This window comes from Poeciliopsis prolifica, unplaced genomic scaffold, assembly GCF_027474105.1.
Source record: "Poeciliopsis prolifica strain line A6 unplaced genomic scaffold, Auburn_PproV2 SCAFFOLD002, whole genome shotgun sequence".
Classification (NCBI taxonomy): domain Eukaryota; kingdom Metazoa; phylum Chordata; class Actinopteri; order Cyprinodontiformes; family Poeciliidae; genus Poeciliopsis; species Poeciliopsis prolifica.
The window spans coordinates 9,571,877-9,592,866 of record NW_026562377.1 but is presented as its reverse complement, the minus strand read 5'-3'; the positions used below and the strand labels follow the sequence as shown (position 1 = coordinate 9,592,866).

The 20,990-nt window shown below is 39.1% G+C and overlaps 2 long non-coding RNA genes across 2 annotated transcripts in view; both read right to left on the bottom strand.

Moving 5' to 3' along the window:
• Positions 1-10,642: 10,642 nt before the first annotated feature.
• Positions 10,643-13,944, bottom strand: LOC129376662 (uncharacterized). Its single transcript, XR_008607794.1, has 3 exons — positions 12,218-13,944; positions 11,960-12,053; positions 10,643-11,491 (listed from the first exon to the last, which is right to left on the bottom strand). It is a non-coding gene; the product is annotated as an uncharacterized LOC129376662 (long non-coding RNA).
• A 1,964-nt stretch (positions 13,945-15,908) lies between these two features.
• The window catches only part of LOC129376669 (uncharacterized), a 29,249-nt gene continuing 24,167 nt past the window's right edge, over positions 15,909-20,990 (bottom strand). Inside the window, exon 5 of the long non-coding RNA XR_008607795.1 lies at positions 15,909-16,143. This is a non-coding gene — a long non-coding RNA (uncharacterized LOC129376669). The remainder of the gene's footprint in view (positions 16,144-20,990) is intronic.

Sequence of the window (20,990 nt, the reverse complement as noted above, 5' to 3'; positions counted from 1 at the left end):
CCAGGACTCCCCCCTCAACACCAAGCCTCTGATCCCTTCACCTCAGTGATTTAACATTGCAGGACGTCTTAACAGGGAACATTATTAGCTTGATGCAGTGTTGCATCTACAAAGCTTTTCCAACCCAGAAAGACTTTCTCAAACTGTCTTCAGCTCATTCATTTAAATTTCTCAAAAAACAAATTTTATGTTTTCAAATCACCCAGGCTATGTGGTGTAAGTAAAACTTGCTCTAGAGTCAGTAGGAATGAAGATATTAAAGCCTCTCTTGGAGTCGCTACGGCAATCAACAACAAATCGATCAATCCCATTGGACACGCTGGTGGTCGAGCTTATGCTTCATGTCCCCATCGACCGATTCGCACCACACACAGAGATCCTGGTGGCTTCTACTCTCAGCCTGGCTGAACAGCAGTTCTTGCAACACATAGTTTCAAATCATTTGAATGAACTGGATGCTACAGGTATTTAAAGAATTAAATCAGTGCTGATTGTTTATAGGGACTAATCATCTGCTTGGCTTTAAAGGTGACATATTATGCCTCTTTAAACGGGTTAGAATAGGTCTACAGGCAAAACATGTTCAAACAGATGTGCAAATATACAACCGTGTCTTTGAAAAGCAGAAGAGCCTCCTGCACTAACAAGAATTCAGCAAGTTGTTTCAAAATAGTAAGTCAACAACAAAACTCTTGTGTTTTCCAGCAGCCATTGTACAGTGCATGAAAATGTAAAACCAGTTGGCCAAATGTGCTGGAGCTTTGCTGGGGTTGCTGGGAAATGGCACAGTGCCCTTCAGATATGACTCAACAACTGTGAGGTTTTTGAAATGGCTCATTTTCCAGACCCTGAAAAACATGAACTTTTGGTTATTGCAACAAAACAACAAGAAAAACAGCTTGTTTTCTTTTTTTATGTGCTTGGGTTGTTGTTCAGAAATAGTTGTGCCCAAAATTGGAGTATAAAAAGAGTGAATGGGTTTTTAAAGGAGGAGTACAACCTCATATGTGTTCAGCTTGACCTCAGTTCAACAGCTTCTGAATATTTGAGACAATTGTGTTTCCAAGTAGTTTCCCAGTTGGTTTCAGAAAGGATAAAATAGGATAATGTTGGCCTCCATCCCAAAACAAGACCTCAAAATTTGTGAACTCTTCTCAAAAGATGGGTCTGTGCCAGGAGATCAACCAATTTACATAAAGTCTACCAATTCTGCCAAGAGGAATGGGCAAATTTCCATAAATATACACAGTTAGCCTGTAAAATAAATACACCAAAGTATATTAGTTATGAAAAAATTAACTGATGGGGAAAAAGACCTTTTAATATTCTTGTCTTTTTATTCATCTCCCACTTGGACAAATACACATTTTACAGCGTAAGTTCATGTTCTGCTCTGAAGACTCGACAGACATCACAAGTCAGGCTCATGCCCCACCGTGATGACAGCTAGCATGCTATTGGTATGGTGTGCTGATTTATTCTAGTGTTACTGTAATTCGCACAGCTTCATAGAGTGAGGGCCCCTCACAGCCCCTCCCTACAGTGTGGCTTAGTTCCCTCCCTCAGGAGCCTGGTTCAGACACTTAATCCACCTTGCTAATTGGCCCCTGATGCCTCTGTAGTGATTCAGGTACCTGGAAACACATTCTCACACTGAACAGAAGCTAAGATTAACAAAGCAAAGGGAGGAAAATGACTAACTCCTGGAAGTTTCGGGAAGTCTTTCAGAAACTTTGTTTTCATGTTGAATGAACTTTCGGGAAAATAATCCCCAGCGTTTATTTTTCCCAAATCTACAGGAACCTTTTTTGTTGACTATGCTGAAAACTGAACAAAAATAATTACACCCACAAAACAATTTTGAAAAAAAAATTGAGGCATTGTTTATGTCTAAGGGACACAGTTAAAATAATTTAATTAGAAAAAAAATTAGGCTTGAGAATAACACCACAAAATGACAACTTCTAGGACTAGCAAATTAAAAAATCCAATACAGTTGGGAAAATGTTTTCCCTCTTATTTTACCAAAATTAGGAACTATTAAATGCACAGAACCAAAATAAATAAATAAATAACAAAATCATATACAAATCTATTTCAGGAACTCTAAATTATAAGTTCATTCAACCACCAGATGACAATGTTGCTCTAATGAAAGTTAGCTAGAAAGTAAAAACTTCATTGGTTCATTGGTCCATGTGGTTCTTTTTTCCCAGTGATTCCAATGGCATTTTTCCTGCTCCATCCTTTAACCACTATAAAAAATACTGACCACTGCAAACACGGAACATCCCAGAAGAGCAGCATATTCAGAGATGGTCTACCTGTCATGATTTAGCCCAACATCACTCACCATCAACTTGGTGAGTAACATATCATACCCACTAACAGATGTCATGATTGTGTTGTTTACTTGTCACAATGTTATGCCTGATGAATGTTCTTAGTCTTTTAAATCTAATTGCCCAAGAGTTGCAAACCTTTTTAGGTAATTATCCAGTGAATTTTTCTCCCACAGATAGTTTTAAAGTTTTACAAAATTAATAACTTCAGCATTATCACATAGGTTCACCTTTCACCTAAACATCACGCTCTAGGCAATCATATTATAATGTCTTGGATCGAAGCAACTTGATCACCTTATGCATGACGTGAATTTCCACTGCAACCTCTCAGCTGTCGGGTTCCATATTTGGGGAGCCGTTCCTGTCCTGTAGAGCCTCCCCACCCCTCACCTTGTGTGGGGGGTGGAGGGAAATCAGAATGCTGAAGCCAGCAGCTTTGGGACGTCCAGTGAGCGCTTGGGTAAACCTGCTTCTACATATATATGCAAATCTCATTCATTCCTCTTCTCTGGAGTAATTGACAATCTATGAAGGTTATTGATTGACTGCAAGGATGTCTTCATGCACATTGGTTGTCAGCTGACATGCATGTGTTTATTTGTTTGCACGTGTTAATACAGAAGACAAGAACGCTTCAGACTAAGTCGGATCCTAACTAATGGAAAAATGGTTATCTTCTCATGCAGTTTGAGTTTTTACTTGGTCTCAACATTGATTGGAAAACATACAAACGAATTTACTGAAGGATACAGATAAAGCTCCCTTGTAATAACAGTTAATGATTAATACTGGACACTACTACCACATGTGAAGTACTACTAGTTATTTCAGTAAGCAGTATTATTTTACATGAACTGAGTTCCTGACTTTTGATATGAAGCTTTGTAAGCAAAGTTTCTCAGTAGCACAGACTGGAACGTGTGGGAAAACGCTTTAGACTTTGAAAGGGACAAAATACAATATAATCATAGCTAAATATTCATCTTTCAGTTTGGCTTTGTATGAAACATACTTTTTCTTGCTTTATCAATTCCAATGTTATTAATGAAGAAAGATCAAAATATAAATGTATTCAATTACTACTGTCAGTACATTCTTGACAGTCCTGTAGGGTATTTTTTTTATTGAAAAATCTAAAGCTTTTAAATCCATTGTTCCACAAATCAGCATGTAACTTCCTTTACTTATGTTCTTTAACCTTTGTTTCTGCTGTAAAAGTCTGCAACCATAAGGAGTTCCTGCAAAATCTGTGCGTTTGTAAGACAGTGTGCTGTGTGAGTGCATTTGCACATCTGTGCATTTGCAGCTCTTTTTGCAAATATGCCACCTCAGCAAGAGCGGCCAGTTCGTGTAGAAATTAAAAAAGCAGATATACGTGCACACAAACACAACTGCTATTCAGTTTTTCCTCTGTGTAAAACTGGCCTCCATATGTGTGATCACAGGAGGAGGAGGAAGGGATGAGTATTTACCGGCTGACCAATGGCTCAGTGACAGATTGAGATTGGGATGCTTTCAGCACAAGGACGATTTATGGGCTCTTTATGCCACTTTCCTTCTAAATTACAGCTGGCCCGACAACAATGAGATGACCTGAGAATCAGGTCTGATGGTCCAGAGTCTCCCCTGGGGTTAACAGTCCCTGACTCGACCCCTCAGCTCTCCATTTTAAACCCCCAATCCAGCAGCTCATCCAATCCAGTGAAAGAAAATAGTTGAATATTTTCCTCACATAGAGATATAAATCAGTTTATATTTGGTTTTAAAGAGCTGCAGTCATTTCTTTCTATCTGGAACTCAAACTATGACTAACAAAATTATCTGTTTCTGTGATTATTATCATAATTTCTGCAAGTTTCCATCTTCTTCCTGCTGTCACTTTGGTGAGGTCTGTTAATGTTTACTCCCTGCAGGGCAGAAGATGGGCCACCTACATCGATTTCACACCTAAAGCTTGGATAAAGAGGAGAAAATCAGCTGGTCTGCTGTCATCTGTGCTTTTGATGTGTGTAAACACCAACTGCACTGAGCTAGAGCCTTTAGCCAGATAGAACGGTAGGCTCCATCTGAATTATGCCCCATTTTACAGCGGCTTCCATATGGAGTAAACACATACGGTAATTCATTGTTCAAAAGTTTAAACTGCTGGACCAAATTATGTAATTGCATTTGTTTAAGTGGTATTAATGTATCTGTTATAGTCAACATTATTTATTTATGACAACTTATTAAAGAACAAATCAAGATCAATTCAGATTGCATGAGGGAAGACAGTAACAAAGAAGTGGAAGGTTTTAAAAGCTGTTCAATATAAATTTAGATGAAACTTAGTTGGTTTGCTTCAAATCTCTGTTTATGGGTGTTAAAATAAGAGGCAATAGTGTTAAGCTACTGGATAACTATGAGTTTGTCTGAAATTGCAATGAGTTTACATGAACAACAGGAAGTACTACACATACTTTGTAAAAATAGTCACCTCACTGATGAAAAATAAAGACCCTGACAAACTGAAATATGACTAAGTTGAAAAACAAAAATCCTTTTGGGGAAGAGTTTTAAATCCTTATTTTGGACCTTTTGTGGGTTTACTTTTAAATAGACAAATCCAGAAATGAGTTACTCAGCCACAACTTTCTGAGTTTTTTTCATCAACATAAAATAAATAATGGGGGAAAAGCCCAATCCAAGCAAACCTTTGCAATCACATTCAAGTGCAAGTATGACTTTTACAGTTAGCAGGGTTTAAATAGAACTCAGATGGAACCCAATATGGTAATGTTGAAGATGTTTGGTAATCCAGGTAGCCCAGAGGTCAGTGGTGCCTTCAGAGGGGTGGGGAAGGTTGTTTATGATGATCCTGTCACGTTCCGACTCTCTGGGACAATCAGGAGATTAAGCGTTGAGGAGCGGCTGCAGTCACATGCCATTACTCACTCTCTGCATCACAATTAGAGCAAATGGCGCATTACAGGGAAATTATCATCAATATGATATTAAGAGACGCTGGCTAAACCAATCAGGGGCAAAGTGCTTATTCCACTGGTAACCAAAGATGACTCTGAGTTGGCGGGACATGGAGGTGACACTGGCAAGGCCTCTGACAGCTGAGATGAACTCCAGGGAGTTTATGCTGTAGCATTAGAGTCACACTGGGAAAACTCCATCAAGGACAAAATCTCTGTTTTGTAAAATCTAGTCCAAACCTCAAGCCTTATAGCAACAGAAACCTTGAGGTTATATATCAAAAAGCACAACTCATCTAAACAAATTAACCTTTCTTTGATATTCTTTTACTTTATGAAAGAGGGGCAGAGGGAAGAGGATGGTCCAGGATTTTCAACACATAATGCCACCTTATAGCACTATCAATGCTGCCTTCAGTTGTTGATGTACATATATCAAACATAACTTTACTCTTTCCAACACTGCCTCCATCACATCATCACAACAATGTTTCTCAATAGACTGTTTACAGCCGCTCTTGTTCTTTGGACTGAGAAGTAGATCGGGGGAGGTGCTCCTTGTTGTGAAAGCTCAGCAGGAGGAACTTTGTGAAAATAGGTAGCGCTTTGTGGAAGCAAGTTTTTTACCCACTAGTGAAGAGCTGCCAAGGGAGATTCAAAGAATTAACAAACATGCATGAAAGAATCAAAGCAACATTCGTTGGTCAGCCTTGTTTCAAAAGTGACACAAAACTGACTACCAAGCATTCACACTGACTACCCAGCACTAAAAATACATCTTACTTTGTGAAAAGAGCTGAGGATAGTTTAAGCTTTGTGCAATTAATTTAGAACAATTCACAGGATAAATAAATGCATTGTGAAAACTGCCTAAAGTTTCATTGTTGTTAAAATCATTATATTACACCTGCAGCTATGGAGAATTTAGTAATGATAAATAGAGTACTATTTATCTGTTCAGCCTTTGTGAAAATAGGTGGCGCTTTGCTTTGTGGCGCAAAGCAAAGCGCCACAAATCCAAAAATGAGCGAATTGTGTTTTGATCCCACACATTGTGGAAAATAATCAGGCTTCTGGCTTAATTTTGTTTTCTTTTTTCTGAAAGAATTCATCATTCATTTCCACTTCCTGGTTTGAAAATATTGTTAAAAAGTTGTGAGTTTATCACCAACAAATCAATTAGGCTGTGTGATACCCGAGTCTTATTAACAGCAGCCTGCGGCAGATTTCCCAGCATGACTTGTGTCAAGGTGCTCCTTCAGTTCCAGGAGTCATCTCACACTTTCTGATGAAATAGCGCTGCAACCGAGGATTATCTTTGTCAAAGCTAATTTATCTGAGTCCTTTCTGATTTTACATTATAAAATAGACAGCAGTAGTGACAGAAGACCATTAAGACCATACCCTAGTCCAGCTGCCCTAGTCACCTGTTCTGCTGGTGACAAAAGTGGTGTCAGACAACTTTAAAGTTTATTTATATGATGAAATGTACAGCAACTCCACACATCAGGAAGAGCAAAAACATAACCTTTCACCAGATTGTTTTTGGCATGTGATGAATTAGCAATTCTGAGCACTTTATACATACCATCCTAGAATGAAATTCAAACACATCCTTACTTATCTCTTTATCTGTGGATGATAAAGAGATAAGTAAATTAACTTTTGGTTTGAAAAAAAAAAGATTTTCTCAAATCCTGCCGATTTAAAATCAGCCGTGATTCTTCAGTCCTGTACTCATTTCCCTCACTTTTCCCGCCTGCACTCCAACCCTCTTCCCTTCATTACTTCTCCATATGTAGATAGCCTCACATTATTACTTCCCTGCCTTATTTTGCTGACACAACGCTAGCCAAATGAAGTGAGATATACGGCGGAGCTTATTGGTGGAGATGGCCAATCCCTTCTGGCCAAAACCATTAACAGAATGGACCTCACTTTGTCTCCTCGTAGTTTTCAAATTGTTGTGTGCTGGGGAGATGGAAACTATTTTTAGAGCTTAATCAGATGTGGAAAAATAAGAGATAAACAATAAATCAACACTTTCAGCTGTCTGGAGGTTTATGCTAAGGTGGTGTGTGAAAAATAATTACTATAACTGGATCCTATATGCAGCTTGTAATGTGCAGCAGTGAAAAAAACATTACATGGCCACAAAAAGCTGATGGGATTGTCAATTAAAATAAGAAGATGAAAATGTAAACAAGGAGTTGATAATAAATGAAAGCGGTTTGTGACATTCCCCAGTGGATGCGTGGGTTCATTTCGGGTGCTTCCTCTCACATTACAGAAACATGACTGTTAGGTTAGTTGGTCTCTCTAAATTACCTCTAGCATGGTTGTCTGTCCTGTGCGTCTCTGTTTTTCTTGTGACCCTGCAAGGAAAAGCAAGTATAGACCACAGACCTATGCATGGATGACTTTATTCTGTCTTTTAAATTAGTCTGGTGGAAAACATATCTCCTAAAGTTTTAAACAGGACAGGTGGACAACCTCTGTTTCGGTTCAAAAAGTTGAACTCTAAGTTTTGTATGAAGTTGGATTTAATCTTATAAAGGTGATTGAAACTGGATGTAATTTTGAATTTGATTGCAGTAAAGTTGTTATGTTATGTTATGTTATGTTTTACCCATAAGTACAGTTCTCTCCAAGTAACCTGGCTTCCTCCCACAGTTTAAAAACATGCATGTTTGGTCTCTCTAAGTAGCCCAGTAAGCCTGTGCATGTATGTTATATGGTAAACCGGTGTTTACCATATAACACCTGTTTATGGTAAACAGGTAAACACCTGTTTACCTGTTTATATGGTAAACCGGTGTTTACCATATAACACCTGTCTCTCCCTGTAATGACATGGAGATAGTTCATCTCTATTTAAATGAAGAGTCATTAAAGCTGCAGTTTCTAAACCTTTTAGAAAATAACTGAAAACTGCTATGTCATAATAGCAAGAGACCAAAAAATGGAGCTCTTCTTCCTTCTCCCTCTATTTCTACTATCATGTGCTGAAATACTTCACTTGTGAGCAGAAACAACAGAAACAGGAAGGTCATAAATCAGCGCTGAGCCTGCCTCGAACGCTCAGGCTGGTCACCATGAATGGTTTTTTATGTTTATTTCTCTGCCATTAGCACGTTGAACAGCAAACTCCAAATCCTGAGTGACAGAAATCTTGAGCAGTGCGTACACTTGTATGATTGCCAGTGCGAAGACCGTCCTCCTGGCTCTGATTGGTTGTTTCTGACCAGAAGCTGTGCATTTCTGCACATGGCAATAGTAGCACTGGGAAGAGACAGAGGAGCTCAATCTTTTCACAGATTATCTGTCTCATGCTATCAGGACATATAGTGCATTTAAATGTAAACTTACTTTTAGCATTTGAGATTAAACAACTGAAGTAAGTAAAAATAAAGTGAACAAAACTTGACAAAAAAGAATCTGAAGCATCTTTTCTAATTGCTTCCATTTCAATAGTATATGCAACATGACTAAATTGAATTGTGCACAAAATAATTTTCTAAAGTAACTCTGGGATATAAAAGCCATTTTAAGGCAAAAACTGGATCACTGTTAATGGAGCAACACCTTTAGAAAGAAAAACCTGAATATTATCTGCCACTGAAAACACCTTCAGAGTATTTGTGCAGGTTGGTGCTACAGTTCGGTCTGAGTGTGTGCGCTCATGCAGGTATGCTGTGATGTGTGTATACGTTTTGGGTGGTGTGTGGAGGTGGGAGGGGTGTGTGGAGGTGGGAGGGGGGTGTGGGGGAGAAAGCCACAGCCAGTGTGGGTCTAGGTGTGGTGTGGCCGGCCCGGCTCATTTCACAGCTGTATAGGGATTAGGTGGTGGAGTGCGGTGGGGTAAGCTGTCTCTTTTATCTCATTCAAACATGTTGCTAATTCAGCAGAGAGCGGCTGCCGCGGGAGCCTGTGCCGCTAAGCGCTGTATCATTCTCCCTGCCGTGAATAAACTGCTAGTCCTAATCCCCAATCAGGCGCCGTGACACGGATTATCACCCGCGACAAGCACAGCGACCCGGCAGAGAGGAGGAGAGAGGAGAGGGACTGTCAGGATGGAGCAGGAAAGGAAAAAAGATAAAGGAAAGGTTAAGGTTAAAACATGGGGGAAAAAATGATTGTGGCGGAGTTGGGAAAGGAAGATGCAATGAGCAAGAGACAAGACAATTTCATATTTAAGAAGTTACCTGAATGCCTCATGAGGAATTACCATGGCTTCAGTTTGTTGTTCTGGTTGTCCTGTCTGCATTCCCACTTCTGTGTGTTTGCGTCCTGTATCTGTAGATTAAATCCGGCCCAGGGGGCTACAAGGCATGCATGTGGGACGATGAGGTTCAAACAAGACCCTAGAGAGAGTGGGGCCAGTTTTTCTTCCAGTGCTCTGCGCCTTTCCTCGAGTGTGTGTGTGTTTACTCCTCAGCTAATTGAGATCTAATTGCTGTAACACGGTGTAAAGCCCCAGCCTGGCCTGTCGCTGGGGAAATATCGCTAACAGCCAGTTTCTCCCGTGTGGGACTGTGGGTAGCAGAGATGTCACAACTACTTAATCTCAAAAGCAGTTATTTAAAAAAAAACAACAAACAATTGTAGCGTCAAATAAAACAGAAAAGTCCTGGTGATCTGCACTGAAACCCTGAAACTCCCCTCTGCTGGCCTGCTTTGTGTTTGCCAACTTTATGTCCTGTGAAATCCATTCAAATCTTCGGTTTGTAGAGTGCAAACTTTTCTATATACCTTTACTGCTTTGTGGCATCCTGATGAGTCTGGTGTTAATAAAGCAAAGCAGCAGATTCCAATCAGGTATTGAAACGAGCCGAGGAAGTGCTTTGGTTTGCCTCCGAGGCGGATGTCGCCTCCAAGGAGACACAATTATCAATGGCATGAAAAAGAGATGAGGTATTGATATAGTTATGAAACCAATGTTTCAAAACATGCCATGTCATCAGCACAGCAAGATGAGATATTAAAAATACATCTTCCTTTCAGTGTGATTATAGAAATACGGCTTAGAGAGAGAGAGGCAGACAGAAGCACCCAAAAGCATTAGATCATCTCCGTTTATGATTTTTTTTCTTTGATACAGTATGTAAAAAAGTTAATAAAAGTGAACTATTGTACCTAATTTAATTGAGGGAGTAATATATGATATATATAAATATATATATATATATATTTTTAATCTAATTTTAATTTTAAAAGCATGTGAAATTTTACACACCTTTTACAATTATTTGTTGATGTATTAAACTTGTTTCTTTAATAAAACAATTTATGAAATTAATGTTACAAACATGAACATAAAATATGTCAGCAAATTATGCAACAGGCATGTAAAATAAGACTTCTAAAACAGAAGAACACTTGAAGTAACAGATTAAAAATACATTTTTACTTTTTCTTTCTTACTTTGGACACTACAGAAAAACGTTCCCATTTATACTTTTTTTTTTGTAAATCACAAAATATTTCAGAACACCTCAGTAAGGAAATCAGCTCTTCTAAAAGGCCCAAAAATACCTAAACTTGTTTCCATAAAAAAGTTTAAGTAATGTGCATGCAATTGCAAAGAACTTTGAAGGAGAGAAGAGACAAAATGCAAGTGTAATATGTGTTGCAAACCTACAAAATGACTTTCTTCTATGCTTTTATAAAATCATCATTCCAGCCCAGTAGAAGTGGCCTAAAAGTAACCTTAGTGAAGCCTCTTTTAGAGGATCAGCCTGCATTTCCTACTTTGTCTACAACTGGGAGGGACTGATGTGTGAGGACATGTCTACCTGTGAATCTTTTGCACCTGTTCAGAAGAGTTAAGAGGATGCATTTCCATGTTAGGTTCTCCAAATTACTCCAGAAATATAATAATATTTAGTCAAAAAGTCAACAGTTTCTTTTCTTTTTTAATAAATTAAAGGAGTATTCATTACTTAACACGTCCAAGTATGTTCAGTTTATGAGTTTGAAAACTAAATATAGTTATAAAGTCGCTAAGCAGATTTTTTTTTTCTATCTCAGATGCTTTATCTCTTTCTGTCCTCCTTAACAAAGCCATTCTGTTCCTGTTTGTGCAGCGCCCTGTCACGGAGCACACTGTAACTGTTCCCCTCCGGTTCACCTCCTTAGAGGCTTCCTTGACAGTTGCTCTCATTTCCATAAAGCGACGATATTCTGCAGAAAGAGACACATGAAAAGGTGAGTCACAGAAAGCAAAAAAATGCAGAGGGAGAGAGATGGAGAGACAAAGGGGAAGAGAAATAGAGGGAGTAAAAGTTGGTGGTCAGCAACACAGTGGGCATCATAAATCAGATTTCCCACAATCCCCTGCGGAGGGGCCCTCCGCTCGGCCTTTTGCGGACACGCTCAGCGGGGCGCGGAGCATCGATTGGCGTCGCCATACCGATGCTGACTGTGCCGGGTTCGGAGGGCGAGAGAGGTGAAGAGGTGAGGCGGTGGAAGAGGTGTGTGCTAGATCCATGAGTGTGTGTGTGGGGGGGGGGGGAGCTGGGTGTGAAGAAATCTGCCTCAGCATCAAACTAAAACAGCAAACCAAACTCAGAAAAACATAGGTGTGTGTTTGCGGCCAGAATGTGCAGACTCCGGGGTAATTTCCTCCCCTATCAGCACACTCTCACTCACTTCACACTTGCCCTCTTCTCTTTCTTCTTCTTCTTCTTCTTCTTCCCCGCTCATCACAATCTTCTGCCCACTCACCCCGGGGCAATCAAGGCTGCTGAGAGGCCAAGATCCAACGCACACAACCAGAGGGCAGGAAGGAAAGACAAACTGACATCATCCAACATGTCAGCTTTATCTGTTGGTATGTTTGAATAACAAACTGGTTTTGCTTGAACAGAAATCAGCACCCATCTATTGTCCTTCCCCGCTTATCCTTACACAGTCTGGATGAGAGGAAGGTGTGTTTTTCTTGCCTTCATTGGATCTGAGGTTGGGAACTGTCCATGACAGGGCAAGAAGGAGAGACAGAAAACAAACAATCATGTAAGAGCTCACGCTTACATGCTCAATCATAGGCAATTTTAGACAGACCAATTATCCCAACCCTCATATTTTGAGCTGTGTATAAAAGCACAGGATCAACCACACAAAACATATGCAAATAGAAAGAACACATTTTTGTTTTGACCCTCAGATCCAGACTTATAACTTATCGTGATGCGTAACAGTGGCAGTAAGTTGTTTAAAACTGGAACACAAGTGCTGTCTTTGGATATGTCCAGTTACATAATATACAAATAATAACATATTGTTAAATATATATAACTTAGCATTTTCAAGTCTCCGTGATGGGATTTTGATTGTTTTATTAATGTTTCATTTCGATGAGGCTGTATTTTATTAATTCTCCAATCTAAAGTACAAATTTTTTCAGCATTTTAAACAATTCATGCTATTTTGAAAGGACTTGGCATGTAAAGCAAATTTTTTAAGGGTTAATTTTTTTTTTCAAGTTTCATAAAATTGTTTTAGTTATGAAGTTTGAGGCCATGGTTGTCAAATAGAAAATATGCACAACTCTTACTATATTTGTCTGAAAATCAACTGTGTTGCAGTTTAGACTTGGTAAAAGTTTGTGTTGTTCGTGGGACATTACCCTCATTTGTGAGACAAAGAACAAAAGAAAGCTGGTTAAAAAAGTTTTTACTCACAAAATGAGAATGATCTATCTAAGATCTTAATATTCATAATTTGACATTTCTTTGGCACTGTGGCTTCCTCCAATGTTGCAAAGACCCCATGCACCCAGAAACCGCTTGAATGAACCTCTGAGATCTTTTCTGCACATCCTTTCCTTGTGTTTCTTTTCCAGGTAACGTGGATTCCTCTCATAGTTCAAAAGCATTACTGTTTAATTAATGTGGTTTAATTAACTGTTTGATTAATTAATTAATCTCTGTGCTTGCTTGTTTGTCCTGTGTCCACTTTTTCTACACTTTGACAAACCGAAACTTTTTTTGCCATATTTTTTAATTTTTTTTACTCTTTCCATCGACCCCACTCAGAATACAGTAAACAAAATCCTCTGGAAAATGGGCTGGTGTTTTCTGTTTCTCTCCATAGCTTGTATCTGTCCTTTTCTCTCTCTTTTCTCTCCCTCTCTTTTATAAATTTCATTAACAGAGAAATCCCATTAGCTACTACTCTGGCCCTGCCTCTCAGGGTTAACAACTTTGCTTAGCCATGTAAATTCAGAGCTTAGTCAGGCCGATTCTCCACAGCCGGCGCAGGATGCACGGCATCCTCGCCACATTAAGCGCTATCTTTGGATACGTCCATGTGTGTAAAAACCTGTTTGCATGCATGCGTGTGCACCGAGCGAAGGCTGTGAGGTCTGCGTAAACCTCTTCCAGCAGATTATCTGGATCCTGAGTGTATGTGTGTATCTCCATATCACATACATACTGCACATATTCTCAGGGAGAGGTGTATGAGGTTGAAGGGGTAGGACACTTATCTCTTGTGGGCAGGACCCAGGTGTCTTCCAGTGGACCCCCGCTCAGCCGGCCTCCTCCTGACTCGTCCTCCATCCTCTGCTTTCCTTCTCTGAGGCTTTAACACACAAAACCAAGAAGATTTACTCCATGTTGGCACCAGCATCAGCTCGCTGGCTCCCAAACCAAGTGAAGAAGCTTAAGGTAATATTTCACTCCAGAGCAGAAGTGTATATTCCCGGTTATAATACAGGTATGTGGAGGCCCCGTCAAAAGTGTTTCAACATCTTAGATGTAATTCCAGTCTATAAATTTGGGATATAAACTAACAAATATATTTGACATGAAGCAACTTTAGGGGGAGTTTTGCAAGTTTTACTTCCATTTGGCTTGTCTTACCCTTCTGAAGTCTGAAAAAAAAAGACATGAGTGATTAAATCCCATCTCTCCCTGCAGAAATTTGTATTTTTATTATTTTTTTAAGAATATCTGCTGTCTGTAAACCATAAAAACCTGCAGAGTAAGGCTGATGGGAATCTTCAAGTATGCAGTTTCTGATGAGAGCGCAGAAAAAAGTTAATTAAATTGATTAGATTTGCTAATACTTCTGTTTTTTTTTTTATTATTTAAAAAAAAAACAATGCCTGGAAAATTATTGGAAATATTTGATTAATCCTTAGGACACATTTCAAGTTTCCCAAAACACCCACCTTCATTTATTTAAGAAATTAGATTTGAATACTAAAGATACTTTGTGAATATTTAGCCATTAATATGTAGGTAGGAGAGATAAACATGTTTTTGTACAGAATATGTTCACACAACCTAGATTTTAGTCAGAATATCTTGATGAGATGCTGTCTGAAGCTGGTATTAGAAAGTCTTTATCTACTTGATTCAGTTTTAGTGGCACAATAAAGTCTCAATAATTAAAATTTAATTATAACTGTGATAACAGGTATGGTGTGACAACAACTGTGACAAGAGAAAGCTGAAGAAAATTATACATTTTTTTTCTTTTTACAAAATCTTGCAATGTTTCCTGAAGTTTCAAGCTGCACTTATAGCTACTTATGCATGAAACAAAAAAACGTTTGCTGAAACACAACTCTGAGGCTGACTTCCAGAGTGGGGACAGAGAGTTTTCATCTGTGACTCCACGTTGACCCTGTTCTCTGCTCGCTCTCAGGTATTTTCCGCTCTATTTTTAGAGCCAGGCTGTCCGATGCTTTCCTGATTGATTGCGATCTTGATCAATGGCTGGCAACGACTGGACTCCTGTCCCAATACTGGATCTATAGCGTGTCCCTTCCTCCAGCAGCCTGGACTGCTTCCTTCCTTTGTCTGGGACCCAGGGAGGTTTTATCAATGAAGTTCAGCTACAACTTCTCTGTCTTCAGTCACTTCCTGACCCAGTCAATGTCCTGTCTGTGTCCCGGTGCTCAGACACACATTTAGCATGAAAATGGAGTGTTAGAAAGTAACTGCTCTCGAAACTTTAAAGCGTGTTTTAATTATAACTAATGTCACTTGATATAAGTTTTACTTAGGAATTTATTTCAGGCTTTCAATAGAAGAATAAACATTTGTGTGTTGAACTAATGCTGCTCTCCATTTACTTGAGATACCAGAACTTTGACCTTGGATTGATATCCAACCCAGCCTAACTCTTTTAAGTTTCAAGTTGGAAAATCAAAATTGTTTGTTAATTGTTGTGAATAGAAACTATGTCAACTAATATAAAGAATATATTTCTCTGTAAATACATTATTGTGAACACTGCTACATTTTTATGACATTGTTGAGGAATTTAGATTGTTGTTCTGAAATAAAACCTAAAAACAGAAATCACTTGGCGTTAAAAATAAAATGCAGGATGATGCCCTGCCGTCGATAAAACGCATGTTTTACAAAACATGATTTGTGAAAGACAAATTTCTGAAAAAGAAATACAGAAATGTAGGAGCTGATTGAGTATGTTTTCTGGGCCAGGAAAACATGCAAACGCCCTTATACAATCTCATCTTATTCATCACATGTTAAGAAAAATGATCTTATTTAGCAAATAAAATGTAAAAAAAATCAAGAGAACACATTATTTCACCCACAGTTGCTCTTCGAAAGAGGCAGAAGGGGTTGTTTATTCACACACTCCTAAAGCACTTTGGACATCCCTGGAAGGAGGAAGGAGTCTAAATTCCATCCTGTCAGATGTGCAGCTCTCCTCTTTAGGATCAGTCCTGGATGAGCGCTGGCTGCAGGGACCCAAAGCTGAGAGATTCAGGCCAAGCAACGGCCAGGCGAGCGCCGCTGTCAGTCAGTCGGATAGGACAAACAGCTTCCAGAGGATCAAGAAGAAACTCCTCGGAGCTTAGACGACACAAAGACCGAAGGGGAAAGAAAAGGACATGAAGTTAGTGTGAAGTCCAGAATCAGGACTCAGCCTTCAGAGCTGAGGAGAAAGAACAAAAGAAGTTGTTTGGATAAAAATTATTGCTTTCTGCTCAGTGTTTCAGTATTCTTTGTACCAATGCAAAGCAGATAAGAGTATGTGGTAACAAGCAGTGATCAAATATTAATAGTGCACTTCTAGGTGCAATTTACTTTCGTGGTTGTTATTTGGATTTAAAGAGGCATTTACATCTCACTTTGTTTTTGTTAAACAGTATTCAATGCCATGTTGAATCTTCTGATCAGATGTTTACCTCCAACAAATATTCAGATGTGACAAAAACTGCACTTGTGAAAGTAAAACTAATGGACTTCTCTGTTCCAATCAGAAAACAACTCTGACTGCTACACTGCAGGGACAGGACACATTAAAACATACATACAGAAATAAAACAATGTTGTGAAAACCAACTATGCACTTTCAGCTAGATTTAGGCTTATTGTCCTGTTTGAAGGACAGAGTTTTCCAAACCTCAGCTTCCTCGCAAATTTTAAGTTTTTTTTTTTTTTTTTTTAAGATTTTGTGATACTTCATATAATCCATCTTTCCGAGTGTGCTCGATTGTTGTTATGTGTGAATATGTTACTAAAATATGTTTTGCAATATTGTTCCTTATACAACTTTAACAACAAATACAAAGTGGAAACCCCACCAGCTTAACATCTGACATCATTCTGAGTAAAGTGAGGGTACACAGGAAAAATGAGAAAGTGAGGAAGAGGAGGAGGGGTGAAGAGACAGAGTTTAATTTTTCAAAAGGTCTGTCAAGGACACAAAGGTTGGTTCAGATCCACACACTTCAAAATTATCTGGGGACTAAAGAAAGGTTAATGTGAGCATGTCTTGTTTTTTCTGAGTAATTTTTGGTAAAAGTCCTTAGAAATATTAGATTTGTTTTTAAATAAATGAAGGGATGATAGTAGTATGTTTATTTATTCAGTTTTATCCACTCAGGAAGGCATTTGAAGTGACAAACACACACACGTGCACACACACACACATCCTCACTGTGCCATTCCTCCCCAGGTAGCTGTTAGCAGTGTTTCACATGTGTGGAGGAGCTCCCAGCAGAGAAGATTCAAGGGTCTGCCACTTACATCAGGGATCACCATGGTGAAAAATTTATATCACTGACTGCCTACATCCCCTTCTCCCCCACATGTGTGTGTGTGGGGGATAAAACAGAGGAGGACACTTTAGTTCTTACATGCTGTAGCAGAGAGCTACATGTGTTCCTGCATATGTACAGTAACATAACAACTGTCATGGAAAACTCATGCAAATGACCAATCAGATGCAGTAATCAGAGAAGTTTCACCACCTAAAACCGCTCAGGTTTTCCTTAGTGCTTAAGATCCATCCACTCACTTATCTGCCTCGACAGGTGTAGGAAAATAAACTACACCCTCTCATTTCAGAGCTCTGAAATATCAGGATATAATAAAACTGATATTGCCTGTACCAGGTTCTAAAATAATGTAAATTCTGTCTTCACTGTACAAAAACCCACAACAAATTTGACACGGCCCTTATTTATTAAAATGTAGCGAAGGTAAAATGGGAAAGGTATGTTTGGAAAAAATAGCTGTGCACTTTAAATCGATTTAAAGTTAGACAATGCTAGCTAATTAACATTTTTCAAGTCAATATGAAGATATTTTGTTAAATGTTCCACTGCATATTTGCATTCAATCTTGTCTTCCTCTTTTGTAGAAACTATATATATTGTATTCCAAGAGAAAAAAAAAATATTAAATTTTTTAAATTTTTAAATATTTAGATTCAAAATGTTTTTATTGAGTCTTTGGTGACTTCAGGACATCGTTGGTTTAGTCTCCATATTTTTCAGTCGTAGTAGTAAAATATTTTTGATCTGAGGTAAAATTTAACACTCAATAAATTGAAGAGGCCTACTGTATCACCCTCAACACTTAATATTAATAGAAATAAACACTATGTATAATGACGCTATACCTCTTTCACTTTTTATACTGAACTACAAATATATTGATCTCTTTATTATTAAAACTTTATTTGGCTTACTAAAAAATTTACTATTCATCCATTATTGTCCATTTGACAAAATCTATCATTTTATTCATTTATTTTGTTATTTTGGGTGTTTTTCTCTCCCTCTTTGTACTGCTTAATAACTACCATTCGAATTAATTTACCAATCCATATGATTTATTAGTAATAATTCTATCAGCACATCCCTATTTGCACTTCAGGACCGAGTGCACATTTCAACTTCCCTCAAGTTTCCTCAACCACTGAAATTTCCTTGCGAACTTTCTTGTGTTATCTGAAACTGTGGAAGAATATTTAATGAAAGTTGTTTTAAGGAGACCATGTGAGCCCAACATTTTCTCACATGCAGCCCCGTCAAAGTAGATTAGGATTAGACGAAAGGAAACAGGATGTCACTCTGTGTTAATCTCTCATAAACTCAGTTTAGGTCTAGTGCAGCTGACAGCTGAGGTCCATTTGGTCTGAGAGATGGCTGGTCGCTGCTGCCATTACCAGCGTCCCGTCACACACACATTCATTTGGTGAGGCCTGGAGGAAATGTGGGAGAAAGGCGGCAGCCACCTGAGAGAGCTGATCCGCACAAGTGCCTCGGTCAGCAGCTTCCTCTGGGCTTTTTAGCCACTTTCCTCCTCTAATTCAGCTCCTTTTCACAGGTTCTCCTCAAGTCACGTTTCGGGTTGGCTTGACGTTCGCAAGTTCTGCAGCGGAACATTCCCAATGTGTTTCTCCAGGTGTGAGGAGAGCTGCCCCTTAAATCTACCTCACTTATTCATCCATCCTTTTTTTTTCACCTCCTTCACTACTTCTTGATGCTCTACCTCCATCTCTGATCCATCAGTACCTAAAGCGCCCAATGACAAAAAGGTCCCGGCTGATGGACAGGTGGCTCATCAGGAGGGACGTGTTCAGCCTATTGAAATCTACTTATTATCAATTATTCACGGACACACCGCGTTCTCCCTCTGATTCCTCCCAGAGAGCGACTGGTGGAGGCAGAAAGTGAATCGCCCGGCCAACAAACAAAACCAAAAACACAACTGGAATCGAGGACACATGTTTGAACTAAGCAGACCCTGCTTGCCAAAAAATGCTTTTAGAAAAGTCAAAGACCAAATCACAGACCTGAACAGGAAAAGAGTGTCGTTTTCATCAGTAAATCACCAGAGCTCTGGCACTAAAGAGGTCTATTATAAAAAGACATGCTTAAAATAATGTATCCAGTTAGGTTCATACTTTCTGAAATACAATTAAATATTATAAAGGTTTAGTCAAAATAACAATAGGCTTTTAATTCAAACACATCACTTGGAGTTAAATGAATAAATTAAATTTATAAGTTGTTAGTTATCCAGTTTTGTTGTGGCTCTGTTTTCATAAAATTTCATTAACTTTCATAATAATAAAAAAATTCTAAATCTTTTTGTGCGACTCTGGACAAATTTTATTTAGCAGGACTAAGAGCAACGATGGTCTTTTGATTGAAAAGGTTGCAAGTTATGTCTATTCAATTAAAGGGTTTTCGATTATGGTGTGAAAAAATTTGGTCAAACTCAAAGATTAAAATAGTTTTCAAGGCACTTTTACTTCTGATAGAAACAAAAAATCAGCTTGTATTTTGCTAAATGTAAAATTAAATCTTAAATAAACAAAAGCAGCTGCAGGAATTGAAGTTGTTCTCAATTTAGATATCAAGTCAGCCTCACTTTTAGGAGACAGATGCACCAAATCTATCTTCCTCCTCGTTGCAGCCGGAGCTGTGAAAGGATTTCCAGCTGTGTGTAAAGTGGCGGTCGCCCTCTGTTTCCTCTGACTCTCCTATTGAACATTTCTTGTTTTTCAAGGTGAGGCAAACCTTTTTCTACTCCTCCTCTTCTATTTCGAACTTCTTAGCTTCCCATTAACCCTTCCAAACCGGATCCCGGTCCGCCCAAATCCAGGCTCAGGAGGAGACCGGCCAGAATGAATAACAGGGGCCGAGAAGGGTCAGCTGAAAGGCATGATGGGACTTATCATGGAGCACATATGGGAATTGTGGGGGATTTGAGCGGGAGCGTGGCGGACACAGGAATGGATCAGCTTGTGACATCATTAACCGTCCGCTTGGATTTCTGGGATTTCCGTAAGCCAGGCGGTGAAGGGTTGGGTGAGTCGATTTGTTCTGTTGGGGGGGAATATGAGCGATTGAGGGACCCAAAGTGGGCGATTGGTCCAGAAGCTGATATTGTGGTTTAATTTAAATTTTTCTTTTTTTTCTTCTTTTTTTAGAAATAAGACCTGAGAAATTCAGTGAGAAACTCTTCCTGCTCACATTTCCTCTGATTTCCACAGATGAAATAAGATGCATTAATACACACGCACGCCCACACGCACACACGCATGTACACGCACACACACACACACACAAATCTCTGTCTGTTCTGCTTCCTGAGTGGGTGAGCTCTGGAGGCTGAGTTTGGGAGCATCAGGAGACGGGTTTGTCTCCGTCAGCAGCTCTGGTTGCTTGATGGTCGGACTTTGTCGAGGTGTTGTTTTTCCTCCCTTCGTTAGGCTCGGCGTTAATTACTAATCTCACGGTCCAGCGCAGGACACTTGTGCTAACGTTGACTCTCTCACACTAATGAGGGAGAACGCAGACAAACAGAGCGGGATTTATGGCACAACACATGAGCATTATTTCATTGTCTCACACACATCAAGAGACACAAAAAACAATCAGCAAAACTGGAGACAGGAG